Below are 19,240 nucleotides of genomic sequence, written 5' to 3'. Positions count from 1 at the left end.
GTCAGTAAATTAAAGCTGTGTCTTCTATTATTGGAGTTGTCGCCTAGTAGTGACATGGGACCTAGGATTTGCTCATAATACACGCCGACTGCTTTTGGATCCTAGAATATATCTATTTGTAAGGCAATTTACTGATATATTACAAGGCAGAGTCTCTCGCCTCGATTTAATTATTTTAAATTTTGATGAATCTAATGAATTTATAATGAATAATTCTATATGAATGTTTTTATATCACATATTATTCACGTGATATAATTTGATTTAAAAGATAAATTTTAAAATTTAAATTTTATAAATCAAATTATATAATGTAGATGATGTGTGATGTAAAAACTTTCAAATAATATTATTCATTTATAATACGTGGTGTGTTACGAATAATTCTATTTAAAAACTTTTACATCACATATTATACACGTGACATAATATAACTTCTAAGATTCAAATTTTAAATAACATAAGGCATAAAAATATATAAGAGGCTTTCTATTGGTTGGAGTTTAGCTGCTGTAAGGGTTAAGCATGCTCTCCTGGCTTTATTAGTTGATTTCAATTCAATTTCTGCACAACCATTTCCTTAGCAACTGTAATCATGAATAAAATTATGTTTATTCTGGCCGGTAACAAGCTTAATTTTCTAAAAGGACTTACCCTTTGTTCATGAATTATTTCTTCAGACAAAAGAAGATTATGTACATTCTATTATGCAAAGGACGTTGCTTGCTACGGTGCTCTGCATTTGCATCTTGCCACGTGACGCATGATGGTCACGTCAGCCATTATTAAAAAAAAAAAAAAAAAAGGGAAAATAATATCTTAATATCATATAATCATCTAAAATGAAACCAAAGAGATTGAGAAGATGTCCTTGAGCAAGAGACGAAAAATCTCAAAACCTCTTCAATGATTTTGTATTTTCTCCTTTTATTTTTAATATAAAAAATTAATTAAATTAGTAAAATTAAAATTAAGTGATTTCTTTAACATTTTATATATAATTAATAAATATTAAATAATTTTATTATATATACGATTAAGGGTAATTCCTTCAATAAAAATTACATAATTAACTTATATAAATATTATATAAAATAGTATATATATATATACACAATCAGTCCGATCCGATCGAAAAAAATTACAACTCAAAAGGGATAAAAAAGACTATCGATCTGGATCCAACCATTCAATTTGGTTACCTTTTCTGATTCGAACCAATAATCTTACAACCCTATTCGTACCCTTTCTAATTGATCGTGGTTGGACCTTTGACATGAGATTATAGCCTAGGTTAGCAGAAAAGAAAATTGTAACTAGCAACTAGCTCAGCTATGGAGTTACGTGTACACCACCTCATCGAGTGTGGCACCTAGAGCAATAATCAAACCACTTATAATATGTTTATTTTTCCTCAAACAAGGGTTAAAGTGAGTCTATACTATACTTTGTTGAGAGTTATTTATTATCCTAGTGAGTCATGATGTCCATTTTGCTGTCCATATGAAAATGGTCTCATTATTATTATTTTTTAAATCAACCTTATTTACGCATTATTAAAATTATATTTATGTTTATTTTATATTATTTTTATTTTGGTCTTGAAAAACATTTTTCATCCCGCCTATGCTAGGCATTAGCATGGCATAGGCATGTGCCTATCCCATACAGTCACAAAGGTAGAATCCCTCGTGCTAGAGGCCAACATCTGAGGTAGTGCCTTCGTGTTATAAAAAAATGTGGGTGAAAACAAATTGAATCAGTGTTTGTGCATAGAAAACTTCTACATACACAAAGTGTGGCTTATTTGGACTTCGGTAATTCCTTGGCGAGGAATAGCGATGTCTGGGATGCTAACTGGTTGCTAGATCCCTCATTTTCTCGAATAAAGATGTGCAAGCTACACACCGAGTCGCAACGGAATTATTGAGGGGATGAGTCAGAGACTAATCTATCAACACCAGAGATGTACTAATAAAATCCTCATTGATGGTAATAACCATAAGTTACTATCATTTCTTCCTAAATATAGTTATAGACCATTACAAGTTTCTCACTTACATCAACATGTACTGAACCATAGATGGTTAGTCTCCTAATTGTAATAAACATCTTAAATTACAAGATAAACGCAAGACAGACTTCCATAGCTACTATTCAGGTTGGGTTGGTCTTTCTTCATCAGGATAATTCTCATAGACTATACCTATATCAAGGTCTACGACTTCGATGAATGAAACCACAAATGGGACCACCATAGTGAGATTTTTATGAAATTTCAGTAAGTTAAAACCCATGACAGTACTAATAATAAGAGACAATGACGATGAATAAGTATATACCAATTTGTGTAAATAAAGCCGAGGACAAGCGTATTCTGCATATGGCGAGGAATCACCTTCACCCAATATAACAAAGAACACCCCACATGATCAATACAGGGACTCTCTCTACCTGTGATATCACTTGACGCCAATATGGAAACATCACACCCTCATAATCATGAGAAATCCCTCTATCCATATGAAACTTGAGACAACGTGCTGCTGGAATGGTACAGAGAATCCTTAACCCGATCTCATGAATTTAGAACGCTAGGGACACTCATCACTTCAAATCACACCATTTCAAATCACATCATCTCAAATCTTATCTTAAAATCACACCATAGATATAACCAATAAATGTAATGGAAAAATGCACTTTCAGCTATAAATGGGTGAGATACATAATTGTTGAATCCAAGGTTTCAAACATCATATAACCCTATCTTATGGATTTCGATGATAACACATGAGTTGAAGCATAAAAGAGTCTCAAATTGTCCACATAATGAAGTCTTGAAGATCAAGGACATCAACAAATCAAGCATGAGCAAGAAATGGAATAGCCTTACAAATGAAGCTCTAAGAGTAGTTTTGTGCATTTCTTTCAAAGTTTGAAAAAGAGTTAAGGTTAATAATATTTTTAATATACTCATGAAAAATGATTTTACATTTTTCACACGTGCATGATATGGTTAAAAGTTTGAAATTTGAAAGATTATTGATTGTCATTTTTCAACATGTGCATAATATGATTAAAAGTCTGAAATTTGATATTTGACAGATCATTGATTTTTATTCTTCAATATATGCATGATATGATTAAAATTTTGAAATTTAAAATTTAAAATTTACAAGATGATTGAGTGAGATTTTTCACATGTGCATGATATGTTTGAAAATTTGAAATTTGAAATATGATTCATTATCATTTTTCACATGTGCATGATATGTTTGAAAATTTTAAATTTGAAAAGAAAATCTCTTAAGTCTATAAATGGCCCATTTGAGAACTTTGAAATTACATATCAACTACAAGTTTTACTACATTCATTTATTAAAAACTTTCAATCTTTCTTTCCTAAGCATTGACACTTATTCATTTTAAGAGAAATATAATTTACATTGTACTATCTTTCTTTCACTCATTGAGGAATATACTCTAATAATCTACCCTTGTGAGTGTAGTAGGAGTTTTACATAGGGAATAATTGAATCACCACTTGTAAGGTGATTGTAAGTATAGAAAGTATTTTATATGAATTCTTTGAAGCAGTGTTGCTCAAAGGTGTGATAGGTTTTTATATCCAGACAATAATACATTTCCAACTGGTTAACAACTAGTTTACAACTATGACAATAACATTATTTTGCAAATTTATAAATATATTTAGAAAATACTAGTATGACTTCTAAACATGGCCGTCAAATATGTTCACTCATATATTTTTATTTTTTATTTTTTTTCTTAATGGTTAAGTGATTATAAATGAATTTGTATTTTTATTATTTTTTCTTAATGACTAAGAATTTTTTTAAAATGTTTAAAAGAAAAAATAATAATTTGCACTGTGTATATTTGGGATGCACATTTAGTGTACACCCTAGCATTGTCCAATATATTTTACATCTGTTTTTTTTTTTTTTTTTTTTTTTTTTTTTTTTTTTTTTTTTTTTTTATGAACTAAGTTGTAAACTAGTTGTCAACTAATGAGAAGTTTATCATTATTCTTTATATCCACCTTAAGGAGGTTGAATGGTTAATTTGGAAATCCTCAAGAGGTAGCTTGAGTCGAGGACATAGGCAATGAGGCTGAATCTCGTTAAAATATTGAATTTTAATTTCTCTTACCATTGCTCCTTATATTTATTGTTACTTAGTATTTTATTCACATTTTATATTGTGTATTTAATTTATAATTGTTGATTTTTTAAAACAAACCCAATTCACCCCCATTGGGTTATCCGGGCAACAAGAAAAATGCAAATCCTAAACATATCCATAAATATTTTACCTTGTATTCCTAGTATAGTCTTGGGAAGAAACCTATGTGGATAGTATTTCTAATACTAAAGCTACGCTGATATTGATCTTCCAGTCATGAAGCTCTTGAGTTCCTTGCTTCTTGATTTTGAAGAGAAACAATTTACTATTTCAAAAGTGAGATGTTGACTCTTGTCCTATGCCTTTTAAACGACGAGATTGATAGTTATAGTCTTTACGTTCTTATGACCTCTATCTTACTAGAATGAGTGATTTTCGATCTCGACCATCCATTTTGCTTCTGGAATTGAAGAATTGTAGAGATCGAGTGATTGATGGGACAAGGCATGCATATTCTGCAACTTGCATTCAGTCCAATCTCGCAGTCCTTTACCTAGTGAGGGTCTCCTATGTGGTGTTGTGTCATACTTATGAGGTAAGATGATATGGCCTGCAGTGTCCGTATTCTGACTTCTCCAAGCGTACTCCAAATATGACGTTTCTAATGGAGCATGTGCCTTGGATACAACCCCAGCTGCCCTCTGAGTATCGAAGAACTCCCATAGATGCCTCGGACTTGTCCTCGCCCTTTGCTTGCCTTTGTACGGTTAGCACATCCTTTGCTCCCATGGTGTAGGACAAACCTTCTTTCATCGCCCTGTACAATCTCGCATCTGCCGGGATCTCTACAACGTGTTGCTCACCTTATTTCTTATCCTGCTATACGTTTCCCTCTTGGCTGCCTCTTTATCACTAGTATTTTGCCCTCGAGAGAGGATCCCTTCCCTTGGTTCGGCTCAATCCATACAAAATGATCCCACAAATTGATTGTGCCACACATAAAAAAAATCAAATTTGTTTATCGTTTCCCTCTATTCCCAGACCCCTTCACATTTGTTCACAAACCCATCGCCTTTTGCGTAGCCGTCTCTTCCTTCCCCGATAGGTCTCATCATTGCGATCGATAATGACACCACCGAACATCCTCACTACCAGGCACTTCTCTCTCTCTCTCAAAATTCATTGCCATTATTATAACTTAACCATGAGATTTTCTCATTTGGAAGCCCTGGACTACTACAGTGTCGAACGCCGCTAGTGCTAGGCACCACTCTAAATCTTCCTTGTTGGTTTCTTGCCTTCTTTTCCCTCATTTATAATAGTTTTTGGGTTTCCTAAATACAGGAAATATGAGGACCGCTTTGAATCGAGGGAGAAGATCCCCTCTTAAGGGCAAAATACTAGCGACAAGGAGATAGTTAGGCGAGCAATATGCAATCAGTCTATGAGTAAGGCGAGTAGCACATTATAAAGAACCTAGCAAATGTAGAACAATGCAGGGTGATGAAGGATGGGTCGCCCAACACCAGGTGAGCAAATGATGTGTTAACCGTACTAGGATGAGCAACAGACAAGGACAAGTTTGATGCAGATGTGAGAGCTCTCCGAGATAACACAAAGGAGCTCAGAGGGTGGTAGGTGCCGTACCTAGAGGCCCATACTCAATCTAAAACGCCACATCTAGAGTGAGCCTGCGGAAGAAAGATTACCGACCTGTTGGCCATATCGTTTGATCTCAAAAGGTATGGTCCAGTGTCACTTGGGAGATCCTTACTAAGGGAGGACTACAGGATTGGACACAAGGCAAATGGTAGGAACGTGCACGCCTTATCCCATTAGTCATTTTGTTTCTTCAAGTCCAAAGGAAAAATGGACGGTCGAGATTAAAGGTTTCTCATTCAGGCATACCCGGAGTCAGAAGAATCTCTTGATTATGACTGATAGTCCCGCTGTATAGAAAGAATTTGGACGAGAGTCAACTTATCACTTTTGAGATTTGTAAGGCGGTTACTCTTTCTTTTAGTCGAAGTCATCGAGAAAGCAAATGACTTAAACCTGGCGACAGAAAGATTGTTATCAGTGCAACCGTTGTATTAGAAATACAGTTGAGGTAGGTTAGATCCTACGATTATACTAGGAATGTGGGGTAACTATTTGTGAGTATGTGTAAGTTTAGGGTTTGCATATTTTGTGCCTCACCTTTTATTACATAAAATTTCATAATTTCTTCATTATGTTTATTGGCTATCTTTACGTTGTGATTTTGAGATGATGAGTTTTGAATGATATGAATTAAGATGATGTGATTTCTAAGTGTTGATTCTTATTGTGTGTTTGATAAGCATGGACGGGTTGAGCAGTCCTAACACCATTACCTATGGCACGTTGCCACGAGTTTCATACGGATAAAGGGATTCTCCGTGATGCTTGAGGTAGAACATCTTCGTATTGGCCTCACTTGATAACACGGGTAGAGAGAGTCTCGTGATTAACCATGCATTGTGTCCTTTGTTGTGTGTTGATCGGGTATAGTGATTTCCTAAGTCGGATGGGTTGGTTTTGGTGAATGAGTTCATACGTTGATCGGGTAGAGAGATTTCCTTTGTTGAATGGGTGGTTTGATTCCCCATTGGTACTTATATGATGAAATCTTGTTGATTTTATGTGTTTTGATAAGAGAGTGATACCTTGCCATGATAATGACTAGGCATATATGAGATTTGCTCATAGGGTGATTCATCATAATGACTAAGAACACGTGTTTCTGCCTTAAGGGTGATTCCTCGCCTTGCATAAATATGTGTTCATGGCTTTATTTATATGAAATAGTGCATGCATATTCATTTCTATTGTCTATCATCATTAGTACTGTCATGCATTTTAGCCTACTAGGATGTTTCAAAAGTCTCATAGTGGTGGTCTCACCTGCAATTTCATTAATCGAAGTTGTAGATCTTGATGTAGATTTAGCTAGGCAAATTTTCTCAAGGAAGAAGGACTAGTCTAGCCCAAGGACTAGTTACATAGGCCTTTCTTTGATTAGCATTTGTTCGTATTATAAGACATTTATTTTAGTTAGGTGATGGACTATCTATCGTTCGTTATGTTTTAATATAAGTGATGAGCTGATAACAATGTATAATATCATTTGGAAAGAAGTAATAATGACATATGCATATTATTATTAGTCAAGAATTTTCTCTGTATATATCTTTGATACATTTAGCATTAGTCTTTGGCTAATCCCTTTACATATTCCATTGGGATTTATTATGCCTTGCATGTGTTCATTGTTTGAATGTATGCTTTTACCATTTAGTCACATTCAATCTCATTTATGCCTTTACAGTCCTTCCTCTTTTAGCATCATGATTAGTACACACAGTTCATGCCCGTTTGTTAGGATTAGCGATCCTTGTGGTCGTGGCTCTTCCTAGGACTGTCAGAAGAGAACTTAATCCCTTTCAAAATGGTCATTACTAGGTACATCGCCAATGAGCTAATCCTGTAGTGTAATCTGCCCCTTAACCTCAAGGTAACGTATTCACTACATGACCGACCCTTTTAAGCATTTTACCTCAAACAGTCAAACATGCATTTCAATCAATTTCCTTGCATTTTCATTAAGCCTTTCCTTTCTTTTTTTTATTCATTTTAATATACAGTGATACTACATATAATACTTAGAAACATAAGTCCATCCCAACCATTCATCACATATAATAATATAGGTAAATGTAAAAGGGGCTGGCAATAAACAACCTATACACACATATCATGAAACATGTACATATAACATAACTCATAAATGATATTTATGTTTACATAACAGTAAGAAGTGAATCAACATATTTTTGCAAAAATTACCTTTATGCATAAAACACCTTGTTAACGTCGTGTTTCGCACATTTTTGGGTCAAGTTCCGACAACTCAGCTCTTCCAAAATGGGCCTGCAAAAGATGGAGAGTAGTGCAACTAGGAGTGGGCGGCCGAGGAACCTCCAATGCCATAGTTAGTAAATATTCTTGGAAATTTATAAATAAGTAAAGGAGTTTAGGGATTAAAGAGAATATCCTCGTACCTGAGACCTACTATTTATACTAAAAGTCTGGGGGATAGATCGTGCCTGCCTCCATGGAGTCCATATCCTTTGTACTGTTTCTTATGTCAGAATCCTTTAGTACAATATGGCTATGCAACGACGTCATTAACATGGCGTGTAGCCTGGGTAGTGGCGCCATTAGTGCAGCATGATTCTCCGATTTCTTTCTCCCAGACAACATCCTCAGTGACCTGTTAATATCTTTCCTATCAAAAGATCAAGAGTTCCCCGCATATTACTCCTACTATGCAGGTGGGTACTTGAGAGCTTGATACTACTCGATGGGCCTTCAGATCGACGAGTCTCATCCCTTACAACACCCTCTCTCCTACAGGTTGCCTATAGAGAACCCGTCCCATGGGCAGGGTTGCAGATTGTCTATCCTAGACTGGACCTTTAGTCTTGATTCCCTTATCCTTTATTTACAGGACCGCTAGGTTTGGTAGGGGGAATCCCTTTGCACACCTTTTATGTAATCAAATTACAATATTTACATAAATTGACACCGCTATATGTAAAATAATGTCACATCAATTTCCTTCTTAATCGCACCAGTAATATAAAGACTTCAAATTTCACTTAATAATGCTACCGAGACCTTAAACTCGTAACACGTTCTTAAATAAGTACTTTTCACTTGACCTCATAATAAAATATTAAAATATTTGACCGGTGATCCCATGTCATGCCTTTTCCTTTTTAACCAACCCTAAGACTAGAATGCCAGTAAATAATTAAATATCAACTCATAAAACAAATAATCGTGACCACTTTTCTTTCAGTATTAAAGCTCTTAAAATTGACATGTAACACATGATAGTAATCTCAAACCCATCAAATCATGACGTAACATTCCAATCATATGCTCCAAGCATGTTAGCCCATAATTTACTAAAAACTCATCACTATGACCGAAGATAATTATTATTTTTAAATTTATCATTGCCCTTTATCATGCATAAATAAAATTCTTAATTCAACTCCATGATCCGTCATAACAAATTAGCATCAAACAAGTTCCTTAATAACCTATTTTCAAACCGTAATCACGAGTATTAATCTGTAATCGTTGTTTGGACCCATACATTTAAACTAGCTAGCTAGCCCTTAAAACCTCATAATAATTTATATTTTTAAGATTAATATCCATATACGCCAAAAATATCAATATACCAAAATAACTAAATACTCATAATTGTTACTGTCCAAATAATTCATCCTAATGTCGTTAAACCCTAAGAACATGTCTCTGATTGTAAAACCATCTATGGTCTCGTGACACATTAACCCATCATACATGCCCAAAAATCACATTAACTTTGCCAATTGGTGATCTTATAGCCCATGCAGACTCATGCGACCCGTGCAAACAGCTTGCATAATACATGCGAACTAGCTTATGCATTAAATCAACTGCTTCCTACCATGGACTGTGTTTGTATGTGAATATACATGCATACATATATATATGTATATATATATATTTATTTATTTATCTATATTTATTTTCTTCTTGTAGGACCGAAGAACCTATCGCCTCCATGTGATCATCAATTTGCAAACACTACAATTATATTACTCGAACACGTCCCATGAAACTACTCAAAACAACTATATCCACACTTATAGCTAGTAGCATGCAGTGGCTTCATAGCTGAGGGTAAACTGAGAAGGTGCTGCGGCTTGGCATTGCATGGTGGCTGAGTGCTAGACTAGTGGGTGCTAGTGAGGCATGGAAGGGATTGTTTATGGTGGTGACTGACAGTGACTTGCGATAACCATGGGAAACTGAGAGGTATGGAAGAGAGGGAGAGATGTTGAACGGCAACTTTAGGTTGAAGAAGAATGAAGGTGGATGTTGCGTGGGGCTCAAGGTTTGGGTATTTATAGTTGGTTTGCAGGTCAAGTCATGGCTACAAGGGTTTGTCTTCACACACATGGGTTGGGTCCATTTGGCTTGACCCATGGGTCCTAGGGTTTTCCTTAGGTTTTGTGGGATTTTACCAACTCCTTGGGACTTGTGGCTTAGGCCATTTAATAAATTCTAATGGGTCAGGTCTTGAGTTCAAATGAGTCCAATTTGTGCTATAAATACCAAAGGGTTTCTAAATAATTTGTTGGGCCTATAACTCGCTATATAAGGGCTCACTTGTTTCATAGATATTAAATGAGTTTTAAACTAATTATTAAGCACAATAAAATTAGTAATTTACCATAATAGGTTTTGAGTCCGTGGCCTATTCAAACTTATTTGATAAGTCTTAATGGGATTTTCCAAAAATATTGATCCTTTAATACCATCCAAAATCATCTCGTAAGCACCACCCGACCTTAAAATAAGCTTTTTGACCTTCGAATCTAGTAAAAATTCTTAGCCAATCTCGATAAACTTGTAGCTCATGGGCTTATTATCGAACATGACACATTAAACCTAACTTGGGCCTAGTAACATTATCCTTATTTCATCCCTAATAAAATTGGGTTAGTAGTTTGTTACAAGATCTTCAATTCAAACTTTCATCAAACCAACTACATACACTTAAAACTTTCAATTATATCAACACCAACTATAGCCCAAATAGAAACCCTATACCATTTCTCTCTTAAGTTCCTTAATCAAATTTCACTGATATTCATTTAGACTAACACTACAAAACTTAGATTTTGCATGAAACTAAAGTCATAGAATACTTGATTTTCTTTTTTCAAGCTCAAAAGATCCTCTTGTAGTGTTCATAATCAGTGTCCAATGCCTTCAAGTTCTAAGAGTAGGTGTTAAATTGTGAGAAAATTGTGAAAATTGCAAGTGATGAAGAGGCGTGGCATTGGGGACATCAAAATCGAGTTTGGAAACAAAGGGGGAAGAAGAGAATAGAAAAGGAGATGAGGGTAATGGGGAGGAGGGGAAAGAGAGAAAAAAAGAGGTCTTTAGATCAAAGTCCACCTCGGACACTTGTCAATACATGAGTGGCTCATGAAAATATTGGGTTCTAAATGTGGAGCAATTTCAACTAAATGGTTGACATGTGGCATGCCCAAAGGTTGACATGTGGCACTTATTATTATTTATTAATTTTTGAATAAATTCCAAATATTCTAATTGAGACTAATTTATGTTTATTTTGTAGAATTTGATTCATAAGTGTTTGTAAAAAATTTGAAAGTTGTTGTCTTACCTGATTACTCTTATGGTTTGAGATTGATTTACCAGACTTCGTTTCTATTTTCTCTTAATTGTCATAGTTGGTGAAGGAGATTGAAAGCAAAAAGGGTTAGGGTGTGCGAGACATGATAGAAATGAAATACTAGATCAAATAAGTTAAAATAGGGGAAGATTTCAAGGGTTAAAGGTGTTAAAAAATATAGAGTTTTGGAGAATAATTTGTATAATTTCTATGCATAAAATTGTATGAAGTAGGCCTATATATAGTTGAATATGACCAAAGTAAATACGGAGATACAATGAAGAAAGAAATATTCTAACCTAGAGTCATTACAGGAAACTAAGAATATTACTATAATATTTTAATAATATTAGGTATAATCTAAGATACACACACACACACACACACACACATCCCCCTCAAACTCTTGGTGGCGAAGTCAACTGGACTTTTGAAACAAGATCACCAAGGCGATTAGGTGGATGTGATTTCGTAAAAATGCAAGCAAGATTGTTTTCAGAGAGTACTGAGTATAATTGTAGGACATTGTGCTCATGATGATGACAGATGAAGTAACAATCAATCTCAGTATGTTTGGTACGCTCATGAAACACATCATTGTGTGCAATCTAGATGGCACTATGATTGTCACAATGAATAGGAGAACTGGTTGCATAAGGAACACCCCTATTTGTCAGAAGCCAGCGTAACCATAAAAGTTTAGATATCGTATAAGTAAGGGCATGATACTTAGCCTCAATGTTGCAACGGGCAATAACGGTTTGTTTCTTACTATACCATGAAATCAAAGAAGTACCAAGTAAGAAATAGTAACTAGTGGTGGAGCGACGATCAATGGGATCACTAGCCCAATCTACATCAAAATAGGCTTGTAGCTTAAGAGGGAGTCTGAGGGGAAGTGCATACCATGAAACAGAGTGCCCTTAATATGGCGTAAAATTTGAAGAGCAAAGCAAAATGGGTAGATCTAGATGCACTCATGAATTGACTGACCAGATAAACAGCATATGAAATGTCAGGCCTAGTAACAATGAGATAAATGAGACTGCTAACTAATTGCCAATAAAGTGTTGCATCCAAAACTGGGGAACCATCAATGGTTAAGAGTTTGGTATTATACTCAAGTCGACTAGTGACTATCTTGCTATTTGTAAACCCAATTTTGGAAAGTAAATAAGAAGCATATTCGTCTTGAGTGAGATAATAATCATCCTCACTCGAAGTAACTTTAAGGCCGAGAAAGTAGTTAAGGTGTCCCAAATCCTTCATCTCAAAATTCTGAGTAAGAAAATTTTAAAGATCTCAAATACCAGTAATATCATTACTAGTAATAATCATATCATCCACATAGAGAAGAAGAATGATAGTACCTGCACCAGTAGTACGAAGAAAGAGGAAAAAATCATATGGGCTATAAAGAAAGCCTTGTTGAGAAAGCATTGATCGAAATTTTTTGAACCAAGTCGAAGCAGCCTATTTGAGCCTATAAAGAGCTCAAAGAAGACGGCAAAATTTTTGTAGAGGATGCTCATAGCCAGGGGGAGACTGCATGCAAACTTCTTTAGTAAGATCACCATTGAGGAATGCATTTTTAACATCCATTTAAAAGAGTTTTCAACGTTGGACAATAGCAACTGCAAGTAAAGACCTGACAGAGGTAAGTCTTGCAACAAGAGCACAAGTCTCCTTATAGTCAATACCATACTCCTGGGTAAAACCTTTTGCAACAAGGCGAGCCTTGTAGCGTTCAACTGATCCATCTGCCCAATTCTTGATTTTATAAATCCACTTGCATCCCACTATAGCTTTACCAGGAGACAAGTCCACTAGATCCCAAATATGCATTTTGACAAGAGCATCCATTCATCAGACATAGCTTACTGCCAAAGAGGGTCAGTATGCGCCTTATGATAATTGTGTGGTTTGTGGAGGGTAGCAAAAAAAGAGAAACATTGACAATCACGGATATGAGTAGGAGAAACACTTACCCGACTGGAACAATGAGTTTTAGGGAGCGGAGAAAGCTCATGAATGGATGGTGTTGCAGACGGACCTTCAAAGGCATTGAGAGTAGCAGTGGAAGAACTGTCTGGAGTGCTCGAAATCTTTACAGAAGAGTTAGGAAATAAAGCAATAAAGAGATCATTGAATATGATTCAATAGGTGGAGGAGGAAGGGAAGAACGTGGAAAGACTAGTAAAAGGTTTGTGTTCCCAAAACGTCACATGACAAGAGACTTGAAGACGTTTGGTGACAGGGTTATAGCAGTGATAACCTTTTTGAGTTAAGTCATAATCAAGAAAATAACATAACCAAGAGTAGGGTCCAACTTTGGTCTATTCATAAGAAGGAAGAGTAACAAAACATGCACAGCCAAAAACTTGAAGTAAGGAGTAGTTAGGAATCATACCATAGAGAAGCACATAGGGAGATTTGGTGTGAAGTATGGGTGAGGGTACCCGATTGATAGTGTACACAGCTGCAAAAGAAGCTTTACCCCAAAATGTTTTAGGTATAGAAGTAGAAAGTAAAATTGCTCTTACAGTATCTAGGATATGACAATGTTTTTGTTTTGCATGACCAGTTTGTTGAGAGGTATATGGACATGAACGATGTGAAAGTGTAACTTTTTTATTCAAGAAATCAAGGAGAGATTTTTCATTATATTCCATGACATTATCTAAGCGAAAGACTTTAATGGTGCGAGAAAATTGAGTTTGTACAATTTTGTAAAAATTTTGATAAACACAAACAAGTTCAGATCAATGCTGCAAAAGGTATAATCATGTATAACAAGAATAATCATCAACACAGATGACAAAATAACAAGATCCTCCCTCAGTAGGAGTGGGTGCATGACCCCAAATATCAGAGTGGATTGAATCAAAAGATCCAGACAAAAAAAATTCACTTATATTAAAAGGTAAATGTGTTTGTTTTCCTAGTTGATTGGAGACAATCAAATGAATCAAACCCTATAGAACCTAAATGACCTTGGGAGGCTAAAAGATGAACATGAGGTAGAGAGGCATGACCTAGTCGAGAATGCCTTAACTAGGAAGAGACAACAAAGGCAACAACAAAGCAAAACAAATGGGATGAAAGCTGCAAAGAAGAGAGATCGAACAAACGTCCAACCTTACAGCCTATCCTATGAGTTGACCCGTCTGTGGATCCTACACATCAACACTAGCATTAGAAAACGTAAACTTAAGACCTAATTCACAAAGTTGATCAACCTAAAGGAGATATAAGGACAATTGGGGAACAATGTAGGTGTTGTCAACAGATAAGTTAGAGGAAAAAATGGACCTAATGCTACTAACAGGCAATTGAGAATCGTCAGGAGTATAAATGATAGGATTGGGTGACAAAGTAGATTTTTGAGAAAAAAATGTAGAATCAGAGGTCATATGATTACAATATGCAGAATCGATAAATCAAGGAGATTGACTTGAGGTGATGGCCAAAGCACTAGAAGACCGGGATAAAACCTAATTTATCAATGCCTTAATTTTTGCATTAGTGAGAGTGTGGACAATGATGAAGGCTCAATAGCAAACTCAAAAGCAGAATAAGCAGTTGGAGCCACTGCGGCAGCTTGCAACAAAGGGGCCCGGGACTGACTTTTGTATTGCAATTTACGACATTTCATAACAGATTGACCAAGACATTTGCAATATTTGCAGAAGACATTCTTCGACGACTGAGAAGGAGAACGTCCCATGGAAGACCTAGAGTTTGCATCTTCATGGTTGAACGATGATTCTCTTCTGAGATGAGTTTAGCAACAGCAACCTCAAGAGAGGGAAGGGGCGTGCCATGCAAAAGAGATGTCCGAGCAGATTCATAATCCTCACAAACTGCCATCATAAAATGCATAAATTTGTGACGATCACAATAGGTTACAAACAACTCAATATCTTCAAAATATTTGAGTTGGGGATCCGCAGGAAACAACTGTTCCCAAACGCGCTGACTGAAGGGGTGGCGCGTGTGGGGTTGGAATGAGAAGTTGTTTGCACATAAACTCAGAAGAAATTCTTTGGACTTCTTGATGATCTGATTTGATGAAAATCTAGGCAATAAACGGATGTAAATTCATGAAAAGCCCACTGTCAAGCATGGAGAAAGTCGGTGCTATTGTAGAAAAAAAGAACCTAAAAGAGAGCTTGCACGGATAGAAAAAATCAGAAACACCAAAGCTCTGATACCATGTTGAAAAATAGAGAATTTTGAAAAATAATTTGTGTAATTTTTGTGTGTATACAACTTTACAAAATAGGCCTATATATAGTTGAATATGGCCAAAGTAAATAAGGAAATACAATGAAAAAATATATATTCTAACCTAAAGTAATTACAGAAAACTAAGAATATTACCATAATATTCTAAGAATATTATGTATAATCTAACACACATACACACACACACACACTAACAAGGGGTCTAAGTTTTGATTCAAGACGGTGAGATTTTGAATCTTAGGATGTTATACACAAATACATACACACAAATATTTCCTCAGCTAGTACCCTTGAGCCCCCTACCTGCATGTGCAAGAATCCATCTTAAGTCCAACTAGGTTTTATTTGAGAACGTTACATCAAGACTCTCTTTCGAAAGTGAAATCACCGATGAATTTAATATAAAGAAATTATATTTGATCTACAAATAATATAAAAGATGTAAGATTTTTATAGCAAGTGCTTAGCATCAACAATACCTTTGAAAATTTATTATTGTCATGAAATGGAATTATTCTGTATTTGTCAAACATCCCTAATTTTCTTAATTTGTAGTGGTGCTATGATAAGGTCCACAATATTGGCTTATATATTCTAACATTTTTCTCAAACGTTTGTATCAGTTATTCACTTCAACCTTGGACCTATTTTGTAAGTTATAACAATAGGTTTGATAAACACTACTAGTATCTTTAATCTATATTAATGTTCTTTTTAAATATTATTATTTCAAAAATTATGTTACTCATTTTTTTTTTCAATGCAATATCAAAGAAGGTGAGGTATAGGCAAGGAGAGCAATGAAAAAGACGAGTTATAACAAGGCAAGTAATGAGATAAGTAAGAAATCGGAGAAACGAGTTGTCTTTGAGGTGAACAATAGCTTGATGCCTTGAAGAAAAAAGAAGCACGTGATTGATAACCATATAAGGCTCGAGAAAAGGAATATGTTAAATATGAAAAGACATTCAAAGGGATTTGCATTAAATGTAGATGTGTTTAATTAGTGTCTTTGCATTAAATGTAGAGGTGAGTTATAAGTAAGGTGTGCAATTAGTGTCTCTGTCATGCGTCAATATCACAATGATGTGGATCACTGGTTGGATGCTACCATGGGTTCATATCAATCCAGGGATGGACCATTTTTCTAGGGTGGTGAGCCTTTTTGCCTCCCATGATGATGCAGAGGTGGCATGCACTTTTTCTCTCTAGGGTACTCTCCCAAGGTTCAAGAACTTTGTGTGATGCCTCCAAATTTCGCTTGGGATTAGACGAACTCTGAAGCGTTGCGACATGCAACATAAAGTTACCTGCTCCTGTTCATAACAATTAAATATTCAATAAAGCTAGCATGCATCTAACAGTATGTAATATATGCAGTGAATAATAATTCTTTTTCTTTGAATAAATAACACTGCACCAGAAACTATATCCCAAAATATAACATGTTTAATAATCTCATAACATACTAATAAGAGAAATGTTACAAAACTTGTCCATCATGTTCGTAACATAAATAAGTACTGGAGGCGATGCTCCATAAGTATAGTTCTGAATAAAATAACTAATATGCTAACTTGTTGAGCTTCTCGTGCAACTCGGCTAAGATAGCTAAAACCCTATCTATGATCTGGAGAAGTAAAGCCATAATCTTGTCGTTATCGCATTGGGGACTATTCAACCTCATCCATTTGACCTCAGCAGGTCCTCTAGATCCAGGCACATAGTCTACCATTTCGGGGGGAATGATAGTTGAGACTATCAAGTGAGGTTTGATCACAAATTTTAGCAAAGTATGCTTCTAAGCTATTGACAGTAGTAAAAGACATGCATGACAGTAAAAATGCAGTACATGCTTGATGACCCGAACATGAACAATGCGTGATGTGACTTGTCAAATAGCATGACATGTGCTTGACTAAAAAATGACTTAACCTGACATGATTCTTGACATGAACTGAAAGATATTTGACATAAACTGAACATGAATTGAAAATACTTGATATGGACTGAACATAACCTTAAAATACTTAACATGAACTGAGTGTGAAAATATTGCTTAATTAAGAGTTAACTGACACTATAAAACTACATGGGTTCCCTAGAGCCATGTGCTCCTGCTGATACTACATCACATTACAGGCATTTACGCCAGCCGTGAGTATGTAGTTTCAACTAAATGATAAACTGATAATTAGGTTGGTACCATCAGTGTTTGGTGCCTAGCTTTGCTCCTGTAACTAGTTACTTAGAATTTATTACAAATATTTTGACTTTGCCTTGTCAACCAAGAAATTCTACACTATTTTAGTTACTACAGCGTGGACAAAGGAGTTCCATTAGAATAATTCTCTATTCTAGTATTTAGGATCGTGATAAAAATAAAAAAACTTAAATGCTTGAAAGTATTTCATGGAACTTAATGCATGCGAGAAAGTAAGGCATGTAGCATAATTGCATGTGATAGAATGACATGACATATAATATTAACTGAAATGAAAATGATAATTGTAAATGATGGATTCTCTTACCACCCCGCATATTTAGAGTAAGTTAAGAACTAATTTACAATGATTGTAGTAATGCAGGTAAAAATGCGTGAACTAAAATGATGTATTTTTCTAAAGTTAGAATATCTCGCTGAAGCTCATACAAACATAAAAACTCACTAACTTAGGACTAAATTGTAAAGTTACCCCTCTTCATGAGAAAAATTACAATTTTGCTCCAAAAATAATGATTTTGCATACTAACTCCAAATCCTACTAGAATTTATATTTCTCATATAAATTTTATCCTAAACTCAAATAGGCAGTCAAAAAATTTAAATCAAAACACAACTATACAAACTATGCTTGGGCCGATTCACATATAGGCCAAAAACAAGGTTTTTGTTGCATCTTGACCAAACAATCTTGATCAAACATCAATCTAACATTCTTAAAACGATTTTTTGCAATACTTAAAATGATTTTTTGCAACACTCAAAAATTACATCTTAGGTTCTAAAATCATGTTAATACATCAAAATATATATACTATAAAAATATGAACTCATTATAGCAACACAAATGCTAAAAACATCAAGTTTCTAAGTAAAATAGAACCATCTCTTTATGTTCTAGGTCTAACACCTTTCAAACAACTCCAATGACTCCAAACGTCCACAAATAACTCTCCTAACATGTTCAACATTTATACCTAATTGATAGCATACTGATCAATAACCAAAAATCACAAAACATTAATAGAACAATCGGTTTGCCCTAAAGCATCAAATCGAATATGGCATGCTTTTGATCTTGAAACAAAATATTGGATCCTTCATTTTCATGCAATACAACTTCAAGAAATATAATCATATACTCCACATTCAAGTTCTAACTTGTTTCTAGCATCAAGTGGAAAGAATCTGATCAAAATACAACCATCAACTTGAAAGCTTCAAGTTTGAGTACTAATCAAACCTTCGCGTGTAAAACATGCTTCCAACAAAGATTTAAACCAACTCTCTTAAAAGAAACTCTTACCAAATAATTGAAAGCCTTTAGAATA

The sequence above is a fragment of the Juglans microcarpa x Juglans regia genome, chromosome 3D (assembly GCF_004785595.1).
Source record: "Juglans microcarpa x Juglans regia isolate MS1-56 chromosome 3D, Jm3101_v1.0, whole genome shotgun sequence".
NCBI classification, from domain to species: domain Eukaryota; kingdom Viridiplantae; phylum Streptophyta; class Magnoliopsida; order Fagales; family Juglandaceae; genus Juglans; species Juglans microcarpa x Juglans regia.
The sequence above is the reverse complement of the archived record's forward strand: the minus strand, read 5'-3'. Positions refer to the sequence as shown.